At 40.5% G+C, this 27,784-nt stretch overlaps 1 protein-coding gene across 1 annotated transcript in view; it reads right to left on the bottom strand.

Annotated features, from left to right (window-relative positions):
• SHROOM3 (shroom family member 3) overlaps window positions 1-27,784 on the bottom strand; it is a 260,069-nt gene that overhangs the window by 58,197 nt on the left and 174,088 nt on the right. Inside the window, exon 3 of the mRNA XM_088457135.1 lies at window positions 9,582-9,710. The gene's annotated coding sequence lies outside the window, so the exon portion shown is untranslated. The remainder of the gene's footprint in view (window positions 1-9,581; window positions 9,711-27,784) is intronic.

Below are 27,784 nucleotides of genomic sequence, written 5' to 3'. Positions count from 1 at the left end.
ACCAACTTTAAAGATTCATGTGCAAACTCACTTGTGTGGAAAGGTGTATGTAGCTACTACCAAGGGTGTCCTAATTATATATTCCCAAACCCTGGCATATCTATAATGGGTGCAAGGTGTGTGGTGCACACGGGCCCCTAGGACCAGGGTAGGCCCACATCGCACACCCTGCTTATAGTTATTGTACTTACCCCTCTGGAGTCCACCGTCAGCCAGTACTACAGACTGAAATCACCGGGAAAATGGTGCAGCGGCCATTTTCCTGGTGATTTGCGCATGCGCACTAGATCTGTCACAAAGCCAGGTTCTGCAGTGCTGCCGAGGAGGAGGGGGCCCACAAGGAGGCTGCATACGGGCCCCCTCCTCTCTTAAACTGCCCCTGTTCCAAACCATATCTGATATTTATCGCCTCCAAAACACAGCACTTTCATTTCCATGTAATCGAAAAAAGTAGGCTGAGGCCAAAGACTTTTAAGACTATTGTGCTAAGGAAAGATATCAGTAAAGACATTTTTCAACTAGATTCCGCACTCACAAGTGCAATTACATTAGGCTGATTACTGCTCGAAGCTCCACAGGCTGCGAGCAGAAATCAGCTGTGAGACGCATTCCGGAAAACCAATGGTAGCCAGGGGCAGAACTATGGGAGACAATGAAGGCACTTACCGCAGGGCTCCAGCTCTGAAGGGGCACCTTCTCCATTTCGGGCTGTAACTATGTACCCAGAGTGTGAAGTTACGTCCGCCCAATACATGGCACCCCTTCCCGGCACCTGAGAAGCCACCATACACTAGTGGAGAGCTCCATGTCAGACCATCAGCTGCTGCCTTCATCTATCTATAGCAGGGATGGGGAACCTCAGGCCCGGGGCCGTATAAGGACCATGGAAACATTTGGTCTGGCCCTTGAAGCTTTTTTCTGCTATCCTCATCTGGCTAGCACTGTGCCTAGAATGTCATCCTGCAGCCAGAATCTATGCAGCAGTGCCACCTGGAGCATTCTTAGGACGCTTCAGGCAGTCGCAACACTGCCCTTACAGCTCCCCGAAGCATCCTCAGGATGCTCCGCGTATTGCTGTAATCACTGGCGATTGTGGCCCCACCCCCTGTGATATCGCATGGAGGGGGCATAGCCTTGATCGGGCCCGCGAATAATGTTATAGATATCAAAAAGGCCCTTGGCAGAAAAAAGGTTCCCCACCCCTGATCTATAGCCTGTCTGCATGCAAATTGCTACATTACAGTGTCAGTGGCTGTGACGGGGGGGGCACCAAATTATAACTTGCCTCCGGGCATCTGGGATGAATTTACGCCACTGATGGTAGCAGTAGATGGTAGTTTACCTCATCTAGTGGCCCAGGCCCAGAATGATAGTGTTATTAATCCTAGTGCTATCACGAAATATACTGTATGTGCTTTACTGAGTGAAACCAGCCACTTTTATTATAATAGCATGGAATGTCTCTTTCAGTATCTGAGGTGTCTTATTCTAATATAATTTAAATATGCATTGATTAATTTATGGGAATATAGCTTATTGTGCAGCTGCAGAGGTACTGTAATACATACATCTACAGTAAAGGCAGAAGGGATGTGTTAATCTGTCTATTCTCCTCTCTGAAAAATGTTCCCATATGAAGGCCGACTTGACACACTGTGTAATATAAATGTCATTAGTCTGGATTCCATCTTAGAGTGCTGTATATAAAAAGATTTTTGCTGGTGTCATAGCCTAGGATGGTATGAGCTACATTTTTTTAAAGGCACCTAATATTTTTAAATCTCTTCCCAAAGGCATGTGCAGCTTTGCAATTCTCTTACAAGTGCTATTTTATGAAAGTTGAATATCAATCATAACAGTTATTACTGTTAGAGGATAACTAAGTGCAGAGTGGAAGACTAAAATTAGGGCTTGTTTCTACTTATCCATGGTTACCACCAGAAGAGGCGGTCACTGGGTATCATTGGCAATTATAGGCATCTTCTGTGATAGCTCTCATGGGGAAGGTAGTTATTGTATGTTTAACAAGGACAACAGTGTTCTCTGACCTCAGGATTGTGGTGACTGACAAGGGAAAAAAATCCATTATTGATGAAATGGCCCAAAATGTAAATACTTTGATGACAATTTTTATCTCAATATGTGCAAATGTGGTGAGATTAGGAATTTTGGGGTAAAATTGTATTATTTATTTGTAATCCCCCCTTTTACCTCTATAGGGGACACCAGGTTTCTAACTCCCATTTCACTAGGTGGTCTAATGTGCTCCCCCATCTATTCACTAAGTGGTACATATAATGTTAACATTCCTCCACCCATATATAAGTATACAGTGTGGGCCTACTTTGGAAAACCGAACATGGGGATTGGTTTATATACTCGTGTAATGGAGCATACACACGGTCAGATTTGTCAGACTTGTCAGATTTGTCAGATGAACGGTTGAACGATTAAACGATTTGAACGATTTTACCAAAGTTTTGAACGATTTGAACAATTTGAACGATTGAACGATTTTTGACTGCATTAAAATGAATGGAATCGTCCAAGTCTGACTGCAAACACATCAGATGTCAGAAATCGTTATCTGACCATCGGGAACGCGCATCGTTGATCGTCCATCGTTCAGGCATGTCAGATATGAACGATTTTCCTTCAGATATGAACGACTGAACGATTTTTAAATCGTTATCGTTCATATCTGAAGGAAAAATCTGACCGTGTGTATGCACCATTATTCTTATTCTCTTAATTACAGGAGGTTAGGTTTACCTACATTTTAGCACCATAATAATAAGTCACCACAACATATGGTACAGTTGTAAATCCTTGTGTTTTTGAAGCTGTAGGATAAGTATTATGTACATTCCATACCATGAACATAACATTACATCACCTGCTATATTTATAGAAAATACATAGGATCATTAACATAGTATGTATCATAGTACATAACATAACATTACATGTCATTACATAAAACAACATACCAATATAAATAACTACTTCATTTATCTCTGAAAAAGCTGTTATTCAAAAGGCATTGTGGGCACATTACTCTTAAACGTATTTCATATGTCTGCCGTAAATTACATGTATATTTCTATATGTTACCTTAATGGTAACTCCTATACCTACTAATACCGCTCTAGTCTTATACTGTATGCAGTCTACCTTATGTGTATACCTGTATGTATCTTCATACACATCCTTTCAACTGACATCACATTCAAAAAATACAATGACTGAATTATATGTATATCATTAGTCCTGCCTGGATTTATCAATCTGGTGCTGCAAACACCATCTATAGTTCAAACTCTGCAGAAACCCTGCTACATCCTTTTATTGAATAGGTGATACACTGGGAAACCAAAATAAATGTTGGTTACAAATGTTGTCACCACATGCACTAGTTACTGTCCTTTCTCAGTGCTCACTATTGGCTTTCAGCTTCAATGTGTTACACTTCTATATTTCCAATTTGTAGGATGACATAAAATGGAAAGGTTCCCATAGAACAAATATAGCCCTATAACTCAGTGTCAATAGCAGGGCTGTTTTTGTTATTAACCCTTAGGTATCCTGCTGTGGCAGAGTGCAGTGCAAGCTGACCATTGGTGGGCGCTGCCGCCATTACCAACGTGTCACCACACAGGTGCACCCCAAGCAACTACTTTACTCCCTTGAGAAAATCCGACCCCCCCCCTCCCCCATGACCACTACAGCTCTCCTCTTTGTGCTGGCCAATGAGCAGTCCTGCTGTAATACTTGTGGGCTACCTGCTGCTCCTGAACTGTAACCAGCTGACACTGCCACTCCCCTGCTCTGACTGACTTCTGCTTGTATGCAGTGTAAGGGGCTATCGTACTTACAGCTGCAATCACTTCCGAAATGTAGTCTTTAACCAGGCAGCCACTGCAGGGATTAGCCCATATAACAGTTTGCATGTTTATGGCATGCTGCCAGCCCCTCCTCTGCTGCTACATACGGCTCCACTGATGCTACACCGCCCCTCTGCTGCTCCCTGCCAGCTTACCACGAACCTCCAGTGGACTCTCCCTCTCTCCTGTTCTCTGTCTGCTCACATAGCCCAGCGTGTCCCATCTCCACCAACCCAGCTCCATAGCTGTGCTGATTGGCGGCAGCTGATCGCTTGATGCAGCAGCTGCTGCTCCACAGCCACGCCCCTCTTTGGGACCACAGCCTCTCAACAGCAGGGGTGTGTCGCAACTCCGTCCCACCGCCAGTCCCTCCTCGCGGCTCTGCCGACGGGACCGCCATGCAGCTCCACTGCCGGGACCTTCACCCTCCTGTTAGTGGTACACATTACCACTGCCGCTGATGCCTCCTCACCGGCTCCACACCCTGCGCCCAGCAGCCTACTACGGCTCTGCTGCCCAAGCCACAGGAAGCTGGGCACCCGAGGAGGGGAACTCCAGACTGTCAGCAGCTGTTATATCACCTCCCTCTAACCGGACCCTCTTTTCCTGACAGGAACCAATTCACTCCTACATGTATCACTCTGCCTATGTTAAACATGGGCTACCTGACTGCAGCTCCTGCCTGCCAGTTCTGGCACTGTCTTGTATAGTGCACACTACTTAAACATATACATAAACATGTACACACTAACCAGAATCATGGGCCCACTATGTGGGCCCAAAAAATGGCATTGATTACCCTCTTGTATGTGTATCGGTCATTGCAGGTGTTAAATGTACAAATCAGCAGTGGGTATATAAATCTGGCAAAGTTATGTTTATTCGTAGTCGTTCTGATATGCGCATATATTTTCTTGCAAGTCGAAAAAAACTACACTGGGGTGCATATTACACTTGTATTTATATGTAACACACATAATAATAAATGTCAATTAGGGATATTTGGCAATACAACATGTTCTGATGGCATTATTATGAGCAATATGTTATCCTGCATTTTGTATGTATATAGCTATATCTAGTTGTTTAATTTCTTCCTTTTATTAAATTGACAGTTTCCATCTACTGTGGAGGAATGGCAGTCTGTGGCTTCCGAATTTGATCGTAAATGGAATATTCCCAACTGCGGGGGAGCCATCGATGGCAAACATGTGCGAATCACCCCACCCAGCAAATCAGGCTCCTTATATTTTAATTATAAGGGGTTTTTCAGCATAGTTCTCAAGGCTAAAGTCAACGCTAAATTTGAATTCTTATTTGTGGATGTAGGAAAGAACGGACGGTCTTCAGACGGGGGTTCTTTTAGAAACACGGAATTTTATCAACGCATGGTTAATAAGAACCTTCACCTTCCCTCAAAGGATCAGTGTGCTCATGGCATAGGTTTCGTTTTCGTGGCCGATGAGGCCTTTGCATTAAATGAGCATGTTCTAAAGCCCTATCCACAAAAAAACGCATGATATGACCTCCGAACCGTATGTATATTTCACGTGGACTTTGTTTGCAACTGAAGTTGCATCGCTAGTCGGTCAGTGAATGTGAGGTATTTATAGAAGAAGAATGCTGTATGATTTTTTGAAACTGGGACGAAAGTTTCTCTTTTTATTTGTAACACTAGAAGTAAGACTGTTGAATTAACTAATCTATTATATTTGCACAAAGAGATACATCAGTATCGAAACAGAAAACTAACAGGGGTATTCAATTTGGAGCAAAAAGTCTGTGCTGGACTTTTCGCTCCACCTCGCTGATTTTCCTGGGATAAAGTATCGGGCGCGCGCCCGCTTTATCCCCGTGTTCAATTAAAAAGCTACGAAAACAGGAACCGGCGAAATAGGATCGGCGAAAAAAAACGGGATTTACCTGGAATAAATTGTAGGACCCCCCTAAAGCTGTCAAAACATGGGGGATCACTATGGGTACCCCCGTTTTAGCCTGCAAATGAAAGTCGGGGTAGGTGTTTTTTTTCCGACATTGAGGAAGTGATGCAGAAGAGCACTTAGGTTATTTTTTTCGTTTTTTTAAGTGGTCCTATCAAATTTGGGGTACATCAAAAGGGGTACTAGCATATACTTATGTCCCTAAAGTCATTTTTAAAAAATTCAGCAAAAATGCACCTGCCGCTAATAGCCTATTCTAGAAAACACCTGCCGCATACTTGCAGAATAGCCCTGAACCTATTTCCCTATTTTTAGACACTTTTTTCCATTTATTTTTTTTCACCCCAATTTTTAAATAATTTTTTTTGACACAGTTTATTTTTAAATGACATTCCCAGGGTTGCAGGCTATTTTTTTTAAGCCTGCACCCCTAAACCCCAATCCTGCTCTTTTTTTCACCACCTATTCAGTGGTGAAAAGTTATCCCCGTTTTTTTCAAAGACTTTTCGAACCTGCAAAAAGTCTTTGAAATTGAATACGGGGATAATTGAAATCGGCGAAAATTACGTCAATTTCTGCTCCAAATTGAATACAACCTGTAAGTGTATTATTTGGAAGTATTATGGAAACACAAGATTCATCTGCTAAATAAGAGGAGAGAGATATATTTGGATACATTTGTCAACCTTGCAATTTTATTTATATTTTATTGTTGTTTTCTTTTATATGCAAGTAATGTTAATAAAACCAAGATTTGTATGATAAAATCAGCTTCCTGTGCACTATATTAGAGAGCAAACAGCTATTTCTGTAAAGAAATTGAGCAATTAATCATTCACCTTGCGCAGTAACTATACCACCAATAAAATTGCCTCTTGTAGCAACTACTATTCCCCTTAAGTCGGGTACACACTAGACGGTATGACGTCCGATCCGGCGGATCGGACAACATATTGTCCACATCAGTGTAGACAGAGAGAGGGAGGGAAGAAAGGGGGGGAAGAGAGGGAGGAAGGGACAAGGAGGGAGGGAGAGAGGGGGAAGGGAGAGGAAGAGAGATAGGGGGAAAAGAGAGAGGGGGAAGCGGGGGCAGAGGGAGGGAGGGACAGGGAGTGAGATAAAGAGAGAGAGGGATGGAGGAGAGAGACAGAGAGGGAATGAGGGGAGGGATGGAAGGAGAGAGAGAGGGAGGAAGGGATAGGGGAGGAGAGCAAGAGAAGGGGAAGGAGAGAGAAGGAAGGAGGGTGAGAGAGAGAAGGGACTGAGTGAGCGTGCACACATTCCTGTTGCAGCTGCAGGAGCCATCAGCTTTCTGATGGGAACGGGCACTTCATGGCATTAGGTCCCGCCCCCTAAACATGCACCCGCGAATCGCGGCATTTTGTCAACAAGGGGACGGGGCTTCTATAGTCAGTGTCCCTGAGAGTGTGCTGTCTGGTAAAGGTATATTTCCCCTTCAGTTTCGGTACCTGGAAGTGACGTGGAGTGAGGGCGGAAATGCTGCTCCCTGCCCATACAGTCCAGCAAAAAAAGAAAGTTGTCTCCTCGCGGGCTCGCCACAAGATTATATTCCCCCTTTATGCCCACGTGGATGGTAGGAATGATTTTGGACAGTAGCAGATGGCGTCAGGGTACAAAAGACTGAAGGGGATCTATCCACTTCCGTGCTGTCTGTGTCTGTGTGATTCTGCCAGGAGCCGGCCAGGGTGAGTGGCCAGTTTCCGTTCAAAATCTGCGCAGTGTGGGGGCCCCTGGATGACCACCCCGTCCGCCCCTTCTATAATCCGGCCTTGTCTATAGATTCCACATTTGTTTCCAAAGGGCTACTATGGTTGGTGGGTACTGGTTTTTCCAGATAACTGGACTTAATAAATGAATAACATTTGTTTATAGAGCTATGGAATAGGTAGAGGGATGGAAAAAGACATCAGTACAGTATCTATAATGCTTAGAATATAGTTTTCAGTCCAAAAAATCAGAATAGTCTGGCATGACCACCATACGTAATGTAGAAACATGAGCCTGTTATTGACAGCCTCTCCAACAATGAGGAGACATATTGGATACATATTACACAATCTAGTTGGGACTAGGTAGCAAAGTACTTTCTTTTACACACATATTAATAGAAGACTTAAGTATTTATAACAGTTTATCAAAAAGGGTCTTTTTGATTTGTATTGGATATTAGCACTGGATGATAAAGATAGGATATGAGGCTTCTAGAAGACCGCTCCAACCATGTCTTATTTGCAGATATTGGTATAAAGCTGAAGAAGGAGATTATAGGTCTCTTGGAGGTTTATGAATGTTGAAATATCTCTACCATGGCTGGGTAACTGAGAGATCAAATGCTAGTAATGTTTTAAGAATGTATTATGCAGGTGGTAGAGCAGCTTTACATGTTCTTCTTAAATAATTAGCTTAATTATAAACCCAGTGAATAAGAATAAAACTTCAAATATGCTGCTTAAAACCGGGTACATACTAGATGGTATGTTGTCCAATCTGCATATTGTCCACATCAGGCAGTGTGTACCCGCTATGTTGCTGATGATGTGCTCACCCGCTCGTCGTCAGCGACATCGCCCGTCACGTTATCTTCAGCGGGGGCCATGCTGCCGCTCCCGGCATCGGGAAGTATGTATGCACTTGCCGTTGCCTAACCCGCCGCCTACGATATCGTGCTGGGTACACATCGGCTAATGTGTACTCAGCATAAGAGACATTGGAGTAGAGTTACAAAAAAGCAGATTGTCAAAGCATCAGCTTTGATACTATTGTTTTAACATAGCAATAGAAATACATGCTAAACCACGCTTGTTTAGAATTGTTTCCTATTATCATTTTAGAACTACAGCTGTGACCTCAGACATTTAGCCTTAATACGCCACGCAGGGTGACTTGCCTGACGTGAGTGAGCCGCCAGGTACAGTGCACCTGTCCTAGTGTTGAGCATCTTCTTGTGACGGAAATGCGTCTAGGTTGCACCAGCAGACTGTGCTGATTAATTTGCTATGTGACACTTGTATATATGTGTGCACCTGAGTCTGTATATGAAACAGAACTTTGAATTAAAAAAGCTGTGGCCGCTACATTGTAGCACTTCGCATACAGTTTCAGAGACCCAATCACACACAGATATAAAAGTGTCACATATCAAATCAGCACAGTCTGCTGGTGCGTCCTAGTCACATCACATTGCGACTAGACACATTTTTGGCAAAAAAGTGAAAAAGACGTCTGGCACTAGCAGAGTCTCTCGGGACCAGGTGCACTGAGAAAGGCTTTTTGAAGTGACTGCAGCAAAGATGTGTAAGGACACATCTGTATACAGATGCGCCCAGTTACATTGTGGCTGATAGCGGCACAAACATGCGCACGCATCGCACCTGCATACGCTACGTTACACTCTGGCGCGCACTGCGATTGCACCATTCATTCCAATGGAGGCAAGGTCACGTAGGCAGTGCACACACCTGATTACAGGCACGCATCTCGCACTATGCGTGGCACGATTAACCGCGCCAACGGCAAAGATCAAACCTGTAGGTCAAACCTGCTGCTGATCAGCGGTTTTGTCATCCTGCCCCTAGGTAAATCTACCCCATTGTGTTTGTCTGTTCTGAAAAATAGAGATGTTTTCAGACACAAATACTAACTGTATAATGCTTAATAAATGTAGGAAAGGGACACACTGGGATCCATACTGACAGCCAATGGTCAGTGACCACTATGGATACACAATCTTCCTCACCTGGTTTTGACCCTCAGTTTAGGCCCCTCTCCTGGACATACTGCTGGGCTGACAGATGGTTTACCTGTGGTTGTTTCAAACGTGGTGACTTTTGTGCCATAACATTCAGCCTTTTCAAAAAATGCACCTCTGCAAATACACAAAAAATACACTATGTAAGACATATTGTTGATGTTAAAACCGTGATTCAATTTCAAAGCAATAACTAAAAAATGTTCAAGAGATAAACACCAGCTTTTTATGCATATAGTCATGCAGCTATGCTCCACAGCAGCTTAATGTTCAGAATTAACTTTAATAAATAAAAATTTTCTTGAAGATAAATATGTGCTCTTATCAGTTCTTACTGGAATCACTACAGTGTTGGGCCATTTTTTATATTTGGCCAAGAAGTCTAATTAGAAGGTGCTCAATTGAAATCTTGCTTGGAATGGTTGGAAAAAAGTTATAGCATTTAACAAGCATGCCATGAGCTAAGCTCACGTATTTGAAATGATTTGCATTCCACAAATGTCATTGGAAAGTCACTTAAATCTCATGCAGATGTCTAACAGGCATTTTCAATCATAATTTGCTGAAGAAGAACATCTTTTTCATATTAAAATGAAAATATAATTTATTATCTCACAGGTTGTGTGTGCTGGTTAGAGATTGCCAGTATGTATTTATTGTATATGCATTTTTATTAATCACCAGTTGCTATTAGATAATTACAAACCCAAAATAAGGAAGCTTGTGTCCATAGTGTGATCACAGCGATAATGAACACTGAAAATCAAATATACAGTATCTCATTAGGGAGCCATTCATCATTTTTAAAGTAGTGAAAATATTATTTTTCACCTACTTTTGCAGGAATGAAGTATTGGGGTCAATCACAGCCTAGGTAACACAGGAGATATCATGGATAGTGTTTAAATGTGTAAACGTTTGTTCCTATAAGCACACACATAAAAATTAGGAAGTGATTTTTTTAGATCTTAATATATGCATATATTTTAAATGTATATTTTCATTTTAGGACAGGCAGCAATATTGATCAAAACAATGATGAAACAGAGCATGAACAGGAACATTTACATTGATGGTAAAACCATTCGTGTAATCATCCTTGGGGGAAAAAATGCATTTAAAGCAATGGCAATCTCAACAAAACCAAACAACAGGCATTTGTAAGCAAAGTAGGAAAAGTTGTTCCAATAGAATAAGAACAACTCAGCAGCACAACCAATTAGACATGAGAATGTCTCTTACGTGTACCACTCACTCCTACATTGCAGGATCAAGTCATTCAGCTGCAGCACCCACACTTGTCACAGTATAATTATATTCACTACTATTAATAGCGACTTTCATCAGCACATTTCCAAGTTACACATTCATATTTTAACGTGAAATCTATCCAACATATCTACATTTACTTGCGTACTCATCACCATACGATATGGAATCCACTTCTGAAATGAGCACAATATTATATAACTATACTTGCCAACTCTCCCATCATGTCCGGGAGATTCACAATTTTCAGAGGATTCTCCCAGACTACTGAGAGTAGACCAACCTCCCAGTTCCACATGCCTTCCCATAGAAGGGGGAAAACGGGGGCTCAATGCACTGCACAGGGAATCACATCATCATGGCCCTGAATCCATTGCTCAATGCATTGAATCCCAACACTTTACAGTGGGGCTGCGATGACTATGATGATTATACACACACACATACATATGCGTTATTTTTATATATATATATATATATATATATAAATATAAACATAATTCCATTATGTTGATATATAAAAATAATATATATATACTGTAGGGGACATAGGGCCTGATTCAGCATTTCATCTAGCAAACAGGAGCAGGACCCCGTAATGATCGCACGCAGCCCCTGCTATGCCTCTGTCTGATTGATGGAGGCATTTACGGGGCGATGCGGGGAACGGGGGCTTGTCATCCCCATTTTCCAGGAGTGGCAAGTGTAGGTCCATGCATGCAGTTTCCTGCCCTCGCAGGTCGGGCATCCTGAGTAAGCGTTGGTCACAGTGCTGGGATCGCAGATGCAGTAGGAGGTTTTAGACACATTTCTCGGGTTTGTGTATTTGTGCAATGCTTGCGAGTTTCATAAAACAAACTAGCTTTTGCAAATTTGCACCTAATTGGATTGACCCCTACAGTTGATGTTCTGGGCTGCAAAAGCACAGCAGAAAGGTGTGAATGAGACTAGAAACCTGAGAATGTATCTAGCAATGTTGGACAGCTAGCAACAACATTGTTTTGTTGAATAACAATGTTTTTATGTTTCAAATAACATGCCTATATTTATTGCCTTTATTGTAGCCATTATGGTTTACTCTAGCTCAGCTGAGTCTTTTATTGCTCCCTGACAGCACACAGATACATTTAATATGTCTGGTTCAAACAAAGGATTTTAGTTCTAGCAACAATAGATCTTCAACATGCTATCTAAAAGATGTACTATAATTCATATATGTCTGTGTCTTCTTAATCATTGTTTTTATATTCGATGAAAAACAGGTTACAGGTTACTTCAGTGCAAATAATGTAGCAGACTGCAAATGAAAATTAAAATAATCAGAAATTATAGGCTGTGTGGTTAATTCTCACATTATGGAGAGCAGACATGCAGATATGTCACTAATGTTGGGCAATTGGGTTGTAAGATACCCGACTGGTTGCTTCTTACAGTCCTCGCCCAATTTTATGCCTGCACAGTGGTGTGCCGTTACGCTGTAAAACTATGTGCATTTTAATTGGCAATCTGCAGCTATAGAGAGTCCAGGTCTTTTATAACTTTTTATTTACTAACCTGGGATCTCGTTGATAAAAAATGCTTTGTTCCTAACCATTACTGACTGATCTGGTCTTTTGCTTATTTCTGACCTCTATTTGTGCCTGTGGATCATGTCGTATGTGACCTCTTATTGCTCCTGTGTTGATTGTGGGTTATTCCAAAACTTTTATTTATCTACAGCTGCATTTACAAGACATGGGGTGAAATGCATCGGCGAACACATTGGGGTCAATTCAATTAGGTGCCCGTTGGGCCCTGTGAGGAATGCACTGCTAATTTCAGTTGCAATTCAATTGCAAACTCGCATTGCATTTCAGAGGAAACTTGCATTTTTTTGTGCACACCCCCTGAGCAGGTGAAAAGTTAGGGAAAATCTTTATTTTAAGGTAAAAATGTCAGGACATAGTACACCCGCCCAATGAATAATCATGCAATTGGAGGGGTTAAATAGGATCATTTTTCCAATGAAGATATGTCAGTTTTCAGGTTTATTTCCCGGGGAAAAAAACCCAATAATACCCCTTTTGCACCACGCAACGCCTGAGGTTTTTGCTATGTGTGAATAAAAAAAGACCTAGGTCAAAGTGTCGGGTCCATGACCTTGCTCTGGACTGAGACCCGGGAAATTCATAAGTTGAGAAACCTGTGTATTTCCCAGTTCGTCAGTATAAAAGGGGAATAATGGGGTAAATTGTGTGGGACAGGTATGGGGTAAATGATGTGGGACAGGTATGTGGACATGTTGTATTGATGGGACAGGGGATTTTGAACTTGCAGATGAGAGGTAGAAGTATTTATTCCAACTTTTTATAAAAACACTGGGAAATGACTTTACACAAATTTTACTGTTCTGAACCTCCAGTACTTTCCTTATGGCCATCAATAATAGCCTTCTATATGGTCTTCTATAGGGTCTTGCTATCTCAGTTTTTGGAGCCAGTATTTGGGGTCCAAGATAGTTTCCCCACTTTTTCGTGCCCTTCTCCCAGGTTGAATTTTATAGAAAAGTTGCGCACACTCAGGGCGACTCCCACAAATTGGCCTTTCTCGCATTTCTCAGGTGTGCACATTCATGCGATGTGTGTGAGTTTCATGAAACAAACTTGCATTTGCAAACGCGCACCTAACTGAATTGATCCCATTAAGTTTGATGGAAGAGGGGATCATAAAAGAGAAATCCTTGACTAGCTGTGCTATACAGGATGACCTCCTAATATCACTGGTGATCATTATATGGCTTCCTTAACTGGGATAAAATGTTGATCTTAATATAAGTATAATACAAACAAGTTATTTTAAGTAGGAGCACTGCATTTATTTGTGTATTTTACAAAATAGCTTACAAATTGGTTAATTAATCCATAGATTTACTCGCCACACGTAGTTCTTTGTATTTTCTGCGGCTTATGCAACTAGAATATAATAGATAATTTAAAGACGTTTCTAATGCTGGCCATACACGCTACAATGATCAGGGCGATCCGCCTGATATCGGCGGATCGCCTGATAATTGTAGCGTGTGGGGGGGCGACCGAGGGTTAAATATTACTCGGTCGGGCATGCTGGATTGTCCAGCATGCCCATCCGATGCGATATTTCCCGGTAAACTGTCGGCCGCATCGGGCAGTGTATGCCCAGCCGTGGCCGACAGACCGACATTTCCTGTGTTCCTTCCTACGGAACAGGGAAATGTCTCCTCCCCCGGGGGCGGATCGCGGATGTCTGCCGAATACACTGTGAGAGAAATTTCACAGTGTATGCCGTCGACATCTGCGGCTGGCAGCCGGCCAGTTAAAATGTCTTCGGTCTGACAGACATTTTATCTGGCCGTGTATGCCCAGCATTAGTTGCTCTTTAAAATGGGCAGCTGCACAGCCTGGTTTCTCTAGCACTATTTAAGAAACAGTAAAGTAGGCACACACTGGAGTGACGGGCATTTGTTCTGACATTGGAACGAATGCCCGTAAACAATGATTGTGCTTCCGTACCGGCCGACTTTAATGAACGCCGTAATGATCACCATTACGTAATTCATTAACAATGCACTGGCCGCTATGATATTGCTAAGTTTGATGTGCAGCGCGTCCAACCTTGGCGACTGTCGCTGGCGACTGTGGGAGCGCGCAATCATGCATACACACTGAGCGATATAGCCGATATGTCATTACGAAACGGCATAACGGCCCAACATCGCTCCAGTGTTTACCTGGCTTTAGACAACAATTGCATGCATGGTCAAATGCGGTACATGTGTCACTGGATTGGCCGCATGTCCTTATTGATGTCTAAAATATGCTAAATGTTCATCAAGGTTGATGGTGTTTTAGGCCCATACACTTTGCCACAGTGTAAAATGGCCTAATTGACAGTGAAATAAATATCAGTATATATTGGCACCTTTAGGATACTTGTCCATAAATGAGGATAACATGTAAATGCATTAAACATATCATTTTGTACCCACAGCAATAATTTTCCATTAAAAACGGGGAGCCTAAAATACACGTATGTATGTACAATGTTTGCAGACAACCTGAATGGCATTGTATCTGAAGTCCAACCGCTTTGCTTAGGTGTTGAAACCGCATGCTGTTTGAATAAGATTAGTATTTATTAGGAAATCAACACTGACTTATAAATTATGGGGACAATAATAATTAAGTAGCCACAGTTAATTTATGATTTTGATAAGGGTCAATATGAATGTATTACTATAGTACATGGGTGCAATTACGTTCTGGAATTTGTAATCCACAGGTGGGCATTATCAATGGTGCCTCCATATTAATAGTGTTGCCTCATCATAAACCAAATATCTTATACCTTCCAGGCTTGCTGATTTGGGGGAGGGGGAGAGATATAATTCTACCTGAGCTAAATGTGTGGAGACATCTCGGGATTGCTGATATCTCCTGTGCCGCCCTCCTTCTGGATTAAAGTTCAACAGTGGATTGTTATAACATATAATTTGGCTTCAGTTTATTCATTAATCACTTGTCGTCTTGTTCCTGAGCTGGATGTTCAGATGAATAAAACTACTCGTTTATATATTAAGAATCTATTAATGTTAGTCTGCATATCTGGATTTGTATGGTCCCTCATGGTCCTGCCAATGGAGATTGGAATGCACTAGTGAATGATACAGTGAGCATACCTGGACAGTATTGGAGCCTTTTTCCCCACAAAGGACCTCTTTGCATATGGGACTCTACCTGGACTTATTTGGTAACATTACCCCTCCCCCCCGTATTGCTAGATTCACTTTACTAAGCCCTATTGGTCTAATACTGCATACATATTGACCATGGCCCTCATTCAGAGCCGCTCGCTATTTGCGGTCGTTCGTTCTAAAACAAGGGGTGGCTATTCAAATGAACCGTTCGCTAATTGCGGTCTGTTCACGCCTCTAAGTCTGAACGAGCGAGCCAAACTTGCGGTTGTAATTTTGAAAAATACGGCCCCTTGCCGCTCGCACCATACGTCATGTCCGCTATTTATTAGATTAATCGAGTACATCGAACAGCGTATGAACTGCTCGCTATTCTTGTGGCTGTTTTTTTCAACAGCTATTTTGCGAGCAGTTCTGAGTAAAAAAAAACACAGTGACGTGGTCAATGACGCTGCTGTATTAATTATGCACTCCCTTAAAACGCCAGTTTTGACCTTTAAGCACGCCTGCGTTCGAATTCCACACCCCCGTTTTCAAGCACCTTCCCCTGTTACCACCCACATACGCCTCCTCCTGTCACTCAAAATAGCAGGCATTCGCTATATAGCAAACAAACGATTTTCGGCCGCACTGACTGGTTCGCGCATGCGTATTAAAATCCGTACGCATGCGCAGATGTGCGAACATCGGTCAGAACGAACGTTGTAGTGAACTATATTATAAATATTTTCAAAGACATTGCATACACTTTTACTGGGAACCACATCTGAGTACATTCCAGTTAATGTGCTCCCATTTTAACATATCAGATTTATTTACTGTATATGTATTTTTATAAATATACGTATGATTAAAAATTGTTATAATCTCTTTGGTTCACAGAGAGGGGATTTTGTTTCTATTTATTTTGGACTTTCCTCACCTTTCCACGCACTGTTGTTTATTTTTATAGTGGAGCATGAGTGCTTTGTTTATACCAGCAGAAACTGCCCACTAAGATTTGACAGACCATCGTTTACCCTTGCTAAAACCAGTGTGTGCACAGAGGTGAAGCAGGCACAATACATGTGCTACACCAGTTGTAACCATAGAATTCCAACTGGCTCTAGACCAGAGGTTCCCAAACTCGGTCCTCAAGGCACTCCAACAGTCCAGGTTTTAAGGATATCCATACTTGACCACAGGTAACTTAATTAGCACTATAGTCAATTTAAGTTAACCACCTATGCTCAACCATGGATATCTCTAATACCGGAGCTGTTGGGGAGCCTTGAGGACCGTGTTTGGGAACCTCTGCTCTAGAATATATGTTTCCACAATATCATCATCTTGGCACCCAGAAAAGGTGCAACGGCTTCACAAATGTGTGTTTCACAAATTTACAATTCAATACTTTTGCCTTACGTATTATACGACACTCAATATATTTTACAATATCATGAAAAACTCACAATGTACCATTGTTCAATCACCCTGTTAATCATTCAATGGGTCATATTTGCTAAGGATATCAAAGGAGGCTGTTTTCTTAGCTACTTCACAATAGTTGATTCGAGTATTCTGATAACTTTCAGGGCAAAGACATCATCAAATTTTCTGTGCCATAGATCAATAAGGATGTAGCCGTAAAAAATATATATTTGTTTTAAATGTAAATTATTCAGGTTTCTCCTGAGACAAATCATGTAATACATACAAAAAAAGTGGTACAGTTATGAGTGTGTTCAGTGTTTTTGTTATCTGTGTTTATGAGTTACATCTTTACCATATGTCTGTTATTACTGTGACATGCACAGTACTACACCTGGCAACGATAACCACAGCTCATGTGTCTCATCACATATTTTTCTAACATTGTAAACATAATTATTATGTATTCAGTCTATAATACTAATATCATTCCATGAGAATGTTTTTATATTATAGAGAAAAAAAACGCAACAAGACAATTTTGGTTGAATTTCTTGTGTTCTTCCTACAATAAACAGAATATAGTTTTCAGGCAATTGGTCCTGAAAACTTTAGACAGGGTACACACTAGAGCAGTGATTCCCAAACTGTGCGCCGTGGCATCCTGGGGTGCCTTGGGACACTTGCAGGGTTGCCTCAGGTTGGTGGTCCAGCACCAAATCAAATTCTTTATGGTCAATGTAATGTAAATATGTGGACAAACAGAAGCTGAAACCTGTCACCACCACATAACTGAACCACAATTACTTCACTTTACTACATTTTTTTCTGAATCTCTCAATAACAAACTTTTGGCTTAGGGGTGCCATGAAAACAATGCTGATACTCTAGGGCGCCGTGATTCAGAAAAGCTTGGGAACCTCTGCAGTAGAGCGATATCGGCACATGTTGTTTGTCGTTTCTAAGCAAATTGGAACAACATATCGTGCGGATCGCACAGTGTGTACAACCAGGCAATATGTCATTCCAATTTTCCCTATTAAGACATCACTTCTTAAAGATGGTTGTTCTAGTGTGAAGAGGAGCAACGATAAATTGTATACGATCAAACAACATGTTTAATCATTCCGTCGCTTGAAGGACTGCACAGTATGTAGTACACTCAATATCCTTTGTTCTGTGAGAAGGAAAATTAGAACGACCATAGCTTAGTTTTGGCATCGTTCTGATGTGTACCCGGCCTTATCCATCTCCTCTGCACATTTAATATATACTTATCAGAAAATTTCCTTTTTAGTAAAAACCATTGTCCTTCTTTCATGATCTGCAAATTGCAGTATTTTCTGATACTGTAACTAAATACATACAAACAATAGAGTCCTTATTTAAAAAAAAAAAAAGTATATATATAATTGTCCTAGAGGCTGCTGTTTTTTTGGAGATAAGTACTAACACATAGGGGCCCATTTATCAATATATTGCTTCTGGCATGCTTGGTACAGTAAATAGGTAAAGCATAGATAAGCAATCGATAGGGAAACCTGGTGAATCATATCATATTACTCTTGTAGTAACTCCTTTAAATATGCCCATAGGACTTCCTGGTGCGGCAATCAGCAATTCCTAGTTACAATAGATAGGACCTAAGTGGCTATTTGCCAAACAGTCCTGACTCATTCAATTTGTGTAGGCGGAAAGAGCAAGGCTTGCTGGAAAAGGAGCCTCAATGGAAATAGGTGTGGGACAGCATGGTAGTGGTTTGGACAACCAAGGACATGACTAAAGCTGGGTACAATTTAGACGATTTCTTGGGCAACATGCCTGATTCCGACTAATCAGACTAACATCATCAAAATCGTCTAGTGTGTACCCACTATGTCAGCTGTTGCGTGCTCCCATTTGGTCGTCAGCTGCATCGTCAGGTCATCTCTACATGCAGCTCAACCTGACAATGCGACTGACGATCCCATGCAGCGGAAACGGCAAGGGCCGACATACCGGGTAGTCGGGCACTGGACTGTCTAATGTGTACCGGCCACCTGATATGTTGACCCGTCGGCAGGGGGGGTGTCATCCGTCACATCGCTGGGTATTTATGGGAATGCTGGGACCTATGCATACCAACATCTAAAGGACAGCCTACCTCCCTTACCCTTCAAGGCTAAAAAAGATGAAGTAGTAAAGTAAATATTGATGTAATTATGGGCTTGTGCTGCTGCACCATGAGCCACTGACTCATGTCTACCACCAGGCCACACATACCTACCCCTCCCTGACCGATATGTGACCAGCTGGCCTTCATCCGAAATACATAATTACAGAATAAAATGGGAGCATATGACATTGCTGAATTATATTGTGTATGGAAAGAATATCACTAAATCTGTTTACCCAAAACTGCCATATTATTGGCACAAAAAATGTCCTAAACTATTGGATTTTGGGAAAAAGAGAACATTTTGTTGTAATGGATTAATGGAGTTTAAAAAGTTGCTGACATCTATTTACCATTGACACTCTACTTACACAGAATCATTCAGTGCGGCTTCCACAGGACAAATACTTGCAGAAGAGTATTGAAAAAGAACCTACTTAAGTATTTATGAGGTGTTATGTACCAAGCCCACTGAAGTGCTGGGTAAACAGTTATTCCTTAATGCTCTAAATAGACGAAGGGCCTTTAGTTAGTTTGTAAACTTTGTGTCTTCCTCTGGTTGTATTTGGTTTGCGGGATGATAGTATTGAATTACATGTGACCTGACATCTGTAGTACAATTGAAATGAGTATCAATAGTCCTACAAAAGCAGTTTATGAAAAGTTTGCTATATTTAATATTGTCTGAGTACATACTATATACATAAACTGTCCTTGACTAAATAAGCATACTCTAATCAGGTATAAAAAAAAATATGCCATAGAAAGGAATGAGTGGGGATCATGCATTAGCTGGTGTGGAGGATGATAGCCCTTTCTGCTTTTCCTGCAGCTCTGTCTGACCGGTCACTGGTAGGTATGGCACATCAGTTGGCATGATTTGGATAAGCCACTGCAGTCTGTATGGTACATCACAAAACTTACCAGGGAAGGATACGTTACATCATTATGCATAGTTGGAGCAGATATTGCAGAGAAGGAGTCTGTTAGAAGCTTTAAGACAAGATTGCAGAAAGATTCTGCAGGGAAAAAGAAGAACTGCAAGAGAACATGCACTAAAAATGGAGGGTAGCAGTTATAGAGGAAATATACGGACACATTACTTGATGGTTAGTTGATAGGTAGAAGACTAATACGGTAGGGGAATTTAAATTTGCTTGGGATAGACATAAACCCATCCTAATCCTGGAAAATAGCTAAGGATCAAATAGGCTATAAAGGTTTTAGGAGAAAATGAGCAGGCTAAAGGGTTAGGTCTTACCTGCTCACAAATTCTACTCTTCTATGCTTATAATAAGCCAACAGTTTGAAGACGGAAGTAAAATCCTTACATCACCTCAAGTCATGACAAACAGATGGCATCACTGGAAACATGCCACTATAATCACAACAACCAGTTTGATGTAGTGGTATGTCTAGTACTGATGGTCATATTTCTGCCAGTTTATTACAGATCACTACAAAACAACTGGTGGCATGTTAATGTGCATTACTCTTACTGCTGGCGGCATTACTGTAATGATGGCATTATAATTGGAATTCAGATTACTGCTGGCATATTACTGGGCACTATACTATGGCTGAAATGTTTGGGGTATTACTATGAGCTACTACTACCACTAATTTATTAATGGTCATTACAATCACTCATGGCACTGTGACTACACGTGGCTTATTAATGGATATGACTGGTAGTATGGGCATATTACTCAGCACTACTACTACCACTAATTTATTAATGGTCATTACAATCACTAATGGCACTGTGACTACACGTGGCTTATTAATGGATATCACTGGTAGTATGGGCATATTACTCAGCACTACTACTACCACTAATTTATTAATGGTCATTACAATCACTCATGGCACTGTGACTACACGTGGCTTATTAATGGATATCACTGGTAGTATGGGCATATTACTCAGCACTACTACTACCACTCATTTATTAATGGTCATTACAATCACTAATGGCACTGTGACTACACGTGGCTTATTAATGGATATCACTGGTAGTATGGGCATATTACTCAGCACTACTACTACCACTCATTTATTCATGGTCATTACAATCACTAATGGCACTGTGACTACACGTGGCTAATTAATGGATATCACTGTTAGTATGGGCATATTACTCAGCACTACTACTACCACTAATTTATTCATGGTCATTACAATCACTAATGGCACTGTGACTACACGTGGCTAATTAATGGATATCACTGTTAGTATGGGCATATTACTCAGCACTACTACTACCACTAATTTATTAATGGTCATTACAATCACTCATGGCACTGTGACTACACGTGGCTTATTAATGGATATCACTGGTAGTATGGGCATATTACTCAGCACTACTACTACCACTAATTTATTAATGGTCATTACAATCACTCATGGCACTGTGACTACACATGGCTTATTAATGGATATCACTGTTAGTATGGGCATATTACTCAGCACTACTACTACCACTAATTTATTAATGGTCATTACAATCACTAATGGCACTGTGACTACACATGGCTTATTAATGGATATCACTGGTAGTATGGGCATATTACTCAGCACTACTACTACCACTAATTTATTAATGGTCATTACAATCACTAATGGCACTGTGACTACACATGGCTAATTAATGGATATCACTGTTAGTATGGGCATATTACTCAGCACTACTACTACCACTAATTTATTCATGGTCATTACAATCACTAATGGCACTGTGACTACACGTGGCTTATTAATGGATATCACTGGTAGTATGGGCATATTACTCAGCACTACTACTACCACTCATTTATTAATGGTCATTACAATCACTAATGGCACTGTGACTACACGTGGCTTATTAATGGATATCACTGGTAGTATGGGCATATTACTCAGCACTACTACTACCACTCATTTATTCATGGTCATTACAATCACTAATGGCACTGTGACTACACATGTCTTATTAATGGATATCACTGGTAGTATGGGCATATTACTCAGCACTACTACTACCACTAATTTATTAATGGTCATTACAATCACTAATGGCACTGTGACTACACATGGCTTATTAATGGATATCACTGTGAGTATGGGCATATTACTCAGCACTACTACTACCACTAATTTATTAATGGTCATTACAATCACTAATGGCACTGTGACTACACGTGGCTTATTAATGGATATCACTGTTAGTATGGGCATATTACTCAGCACTACTACTACCACTCATTTATTAATGGTCATTACAATCACTAATGGCACTGTGACTACACGTGGCTAATTAATGGATATCACTGTTAGTATGGGCATATTACTCAGCACTACTACTACCACTAATTTATTAATGGTCATTACAATCACTCATGGCACTGTGACTACACGTGGCTTATTAATGGATATCACTGGTAGTATGGGCATATTACTCAGCACTACTACTACCACTAATTTATTAATGGTCATTACAATCACTCATGGCACTGTGACTACACATGGCTTATTAATGGATATCACTGTTAGTATGGGCATATTACTCAGCACTACTACTACCACTAATTTATTAATGGTCATTACAATCACTAATGGCACTGTGACTACACATGGCTTATTAATGGATATCACTGGTAGTATGGGCATATTACTCAGCACTACTACTACCACTAATTTATTAATGGTCATTACAATCACTAATGGCACTGTGACTACACATGGCTAATTAATGGATATCACTGTTAGTATGGGCATATTACTCAGCACTACTACTACCACTAATTTATTCATGGTCATTACAATCACTAATGGCACTGTGACTACACGTGGCTTATTAATGGATATCACTGGTAGTATGGGCATATTACTCAGCACTACTACTACCACTCATTTATTAATGGTCATTACAATCACTAATGGCACTGTGACTACACGTGGCTTATTAATGGATATCACTGGTAGTATGGGCATATTACTCAGCACTACTACTACCACTCATTTATTCATGGTCATTACAATCACTAATGACACTGTGACTACACATGTCTTATTAATGGATATCACTGGTAGTATGGGCATATTACTCAGCACTACTACTACCACTAATTTATTAATGGTCATTACAATCACTAATGGCACTGTGACTACACATGGCTTATTAATGGATATCACTGTTAGTATGGGCATATTACTCAGCACTACTACTACCACTAATTTATTAATGGTCATTACAATCACCAATGGCACTGTGACTACACATGGCTTATTAATGGATATCACTGTTAGTATGGGCATATTACTCAGCACTACTACTACCACTCATTTATTAATGGTCATTACAATCACTAATGGCACTGTGACTACACATGGCTTATTAATGGATATCACTGGTAGTATGGGCATATTACTCAGCACTACTACTACCACTCATTTATTAATGGTCATTACAATCACTAATGGCACTGTGACTACACATGGCTAATTAATGGATATCACTGTTAGTATGGGCATATTACTCAGCACTACTACTACCACTAATTTATTAATGGTCATTACAATCACTAATGGCACTGTGACTACACGTGGCTAATTAATGGATATCACTGGTAGTATGGGCATATTACTCAGCACTACTACTACCACTAATTTATTAATGGTCATTACAATCACTAATGGCACTGTGACTACACATGGCTAATTAATGGATATCACTGTTAGTATGGGCATATTACTCAGCACTACTACTACCACTAATTTATTAATGGTCATTACAATCACTAATGGCACTGTGACTACACATGGCTTATTAATGGATATCACTGGTAGTATGGGCATATTACTCAGCACTACTACTACCACTCATTTATTAATGGTCATTACAATCACTAATGGCACTGTGACTACACGTGGCTTATTAATGGATATCACTGGTAGTATGGGCATATTACTCAGCACTACTACTACCACTAATTTATTAATGGTCATTACAATCACTAATGGCACTGTGACTACACATGGCTAATTAATGGATATCACTGTTAGTATGGGCATATTACTCAGCACTACTACTACCACTAATTTATTAATGGTCATTACAATCACTAATGGCACTGTGACTACACATGGCTTATTAATGGATATCACTGTTAGTATGGGCATATTACTCAGCACTACTACTACCACTAATTTATTAATGGTCATTACAATCACTAATGGCACTGTGACTACACATGGCTAATTAATGGATATCACTGTTAGTATGGGCATATTACTCAGCACTACTACTACTACTTAGCTGGAATTTGTCGGTGAATGCCACAGTTGTGTTGCAAGCATATTAATGGACCCTTCTACTATTGCTGATGTATTATTGTAGCATTTTATTTGGAATTGCTGCCCATTAGATTGCATGTTATCCCCTTACTTTCAGTAAGCAAACGTACAGTAGGTTGAGTATAATAAGGGTTAGTGCCAAATTGCATCTCAGCTAGACCTGGCTGCATGGACACACACACACAGCTGTCAGGAAGTGTATCTCTTAAGGGGCCTATCCATTAGCAGATAAATTTGAACGATTTATCGTTCAGTCGTTCAATTTATCTGCTAATGGATAGGCTCTGAACGATAAAAAAGCGCACTACCGTGGCCGACAAATTGGGTCTTTTGTCTCTCAACATGTTGGTCAATTATCGTTTATCGCTGACAGATATTAGAAATATCTGTCGCAGTAAACGACGAACAATTTTTTTATGAAAATGAATAGAAACATTAAAAAAAATCCACTCCCAGAATGATGTCATGCAATATCGTTCGTCATTTACAAAAATCTGTCATGTATATTTATAGATTAATCCAGCAAATCAGTGCAATAATTATTATAGTTGGGAGTGGAATCATCCTAGCTCAACTCTAAATTGCAATGTTAATATAAAGCTGATCAGTATTTGTCTGCTGCATGCAAAATCAACAGTGCATTCCCTGTCTGGTAAAAAAAATCAATTTGCACTCATTGTATTACAGAATTGTTTGTCCTGGTGCAAATTTGCACCTGGTAGCTTAATTTGCTCTTAGTTCCAAGTACGGCACTTTATCTGCAAGTTCTTTGTGTTTTGACAAGAACCCTGTACAGCAGACTGGTCTCACCTCATGATATCTCTTGCTCCATTCTATCATGGGCCCAGACATGGACGACAGTACCCTAGGCTATAGAGAACACTGTTAGCTAATTCATGACAATACTAAGTACCTACTGTTTTCAGTATAGTGAAAGGAGACTTGTTATGGAGACTAGAGAAGAGAAGCTTCAGTAAAATAATAAATAGCTGGGAGCGATATGGCTTGGGGCAGCAGCACACTAATTATATACTGTGTCTCAGTAACTGCATGGGAATGAGGATTTCAGTGTCAGTTCTGTACTGGACTGCAGAATATTGTTCAGGTACTGAAACTGTGTGTTAACAAAGCTGTATTTCCATATAAAGAAGGTGTTAGATAAATATGCTTCTCAGCAGATGAAATGTGGGATTTACTCTCAGAGAGACTTTAGCTGTATGCAAAACCCATGCAAAGTCCATCACTATTCAAAGGAAGGCAGCCAGTGACAAACTATTTATAAACAGCAAAACATGTTGCTGATTTGTTTGCTGTACAGAAATTGAATTATATATCTGGCAGCAACCAGATACCTAAGAAAACAGATCTGTCATCTAATTTCACTTTAGTCGTACTCTATTTGATGCTGTGGTTTTTCCAGTGTGCTGTGTGATTACAAGGTGTACCCTTTGCTTGAAACAGAACATATAGTAACTAAAGTTATGGCAACTAAACTTAACCTTATCTTTCACTTACTAAAGGAATAATGGTGACAAAGATGGTATTTGGAAGTGTATTTATTATTTATTGAATAGTATACCCCTCCAACTGCCCAAATTATGGGATACAGGATCAGTTATTCTGTTGTGCACTGTATTTCTAATCCATAACTATATAACTAGTGTAGTAAAGCATTATACAATATTCCAGAGAGCTTTACTTGTTGCAAATTACATTTTTATGAGATTTAGAAGTAGTTTTTTTTCCAAGTTTAAACTCAGAACTCACAAGTTCTGTATTGGCATGCACTACCCAGACAGTATAGTTAGGGAGAGTAAACGATTATGTGGATAAGAAACGGGTCACTAGGACATCTGCCGTCTCCCCTACATACCTACTCTCCTGGAACATCAGGAAAAATCCAGAATTTTGGGGACTCCCAACAGACACCAGAAAGAGAGGGTCACCCTCCGGCAACTCACCCACTTCCCAGTGAAATGGTCTTGGGACAGACGGTGTGATGACATCCTTCTCTGCAAATTGCATCACTTTAGTCCACTCACGCAGTGTGGTACAGCTCTGCATAGCAATTTGAGTTAGTATGCCCCCACCCCTCCGCTCCCTCCGGTACTGGATAATATAAGCTGGTAAGTATGTCCCTTGCCAGCATAACCCATAATTAATTATTACAGACAGTGGTGGCCCCAAAGGTAGGGCTGCAGTGCAGTCCAAATTCAAATAGGGGAGCCACACCAACTGCTACCACAATCGCTGCCAAACCTTGCTGGCTAGGACTCACTGGTAGTTGTTGTGGTTCCCTACTTGAATTTTGGACTGCGCTGCAGCCCCACCTCTGGAGCCACCAATGATTACAGATACAGCCTACTTGATAGATTCTGATTAAGTGTAATGTAACTGCAGAGAACTCATGTACATGAAATAAAACGTATATTTCTTCCACTGAGTGTTTAGATCGAATCACAAAGGTGTATCACTTTATTTTAGTTTGTTTTAAATGGATACTTAGAAGAGAAAAGAAGACAATTAGGAATGCACAGTAAGGCCCTATTTTTTCAAGAAAGTTTGCCCTCACAGGTAATAACCTTCTATTTTCCAAACCCAGCAGTAACTTCCTAGGGTAAGCTACTGTATCACTTCACCTTTTGCTCTTTGTCATGGCAAGGGACAATTCATAAAATACCTTGAAAAATAATGTCTTACTGCTGCAATGTGTGTGAATAATAAATTATGGTTATCTTGGAAAAAATGCGGGGGTTTATAAATCTTGATTGTTATAATTTAGTTGATTATTATTATTATTATTATTATTATTTGTATTGTGCAATACAGACAGAACAAGTATAGGATCTGTTATCCGGAATGCTTGGGACTTTGGTTTTCCATGTAAGGTCTTTTCTGTGTCACGGCGTACCATTCCGAGTATACTGCCTTACATTAAAATGCTACTACTTTTACTAATCTGTCCCTCTCTCTCCATTACATTGTATAGCAGCTCCTCACAGTGACTATAGAAGGGAATGCTCAGTAAGCATGTCTCTCTATATTACAGCAGCAACTCAAGACCTGTTTTTATTGTTTTCTGAACTTTGTGAACAACAGGTTTCCGGTCAAGAGATCCCAGGATTGTCATGTACAAATCAAAACTATAATCTGTATGATAATTCATTCATTCACTGAGAACAGATGTAAAGGACTTCCTGTATAAAAAGAACAAAATATTTTGGGCTGATTCTGAGTCGCACAGCGTATAGGTCCCATGGTGTATACTCACAGAGGCGCATTAACTATTGAGACATATCTTACAAGTTTTATATG

This window comes from Taudactylus pleione, unplaced genomic scaffold, assembly GCF_031769625.1.
Source record: "Taudactylus pleione unplaced genomic scaffold, aTauple2 ptg000739l, whole genome shotgun sequence".
In the NCBI taxonomy this organism is placed as follows: Eukaryota; Metazoa; Chordata; class Amphibia; order Anura; family Myobatrachidae; genus Taudactylus; species Taudactylus pleione.
This window is presented reverse-complemented; position numbering and strand designations above follow the sequence as displayed.